Raw genomic sequence first — 360 nt, forward strand, 5'->3', positions numbered from 1 at the left:
AGGTAAGGTTGGGTCTGTGCTTAACTAATTACGCACTACGCCATGAAGGCTTATGGGGGAGTGGATGTATAGAGCTACGTATTCTTGACCTCAGGACTACTTGGAGGTCAGCGGTCAGCGGTCAGCGTCACGCCCTTGCCGCTTTACTTCCATTGGATAGGAGTTCAAGGTCCACAATGGTTATGGATAGATAGATTAGATGATTATATCGATTAGATAGATAGAGTAGATGATTAGATGGATTAGATGATTAGATAGATAGATTGGATAGATTAGATAGATTAGATAGATAGATAGATAGATAGATAGATAGATAGATAGATAGATAGATAGATAGATAGATAGATAGATAGATAGATA

The sequence above is a fragment of the Cryptotermes secundus genome, unplaced genomic scaffold (assembly GCF_002891405.2).
Source record: "Cryptotermes secundus unplaced genomic scaffold, Csec_1.0 scaffold112, whole genome shotgun sequence".
In the NCBI taxonomy this organism is placed as follows: domain Eukaryota; kingdom Metazoa; phylum Arthropoda; class Insecta; order Blattodea; family Kalotermitidae; genus Cryptotermes; species Cryptotermes secundus.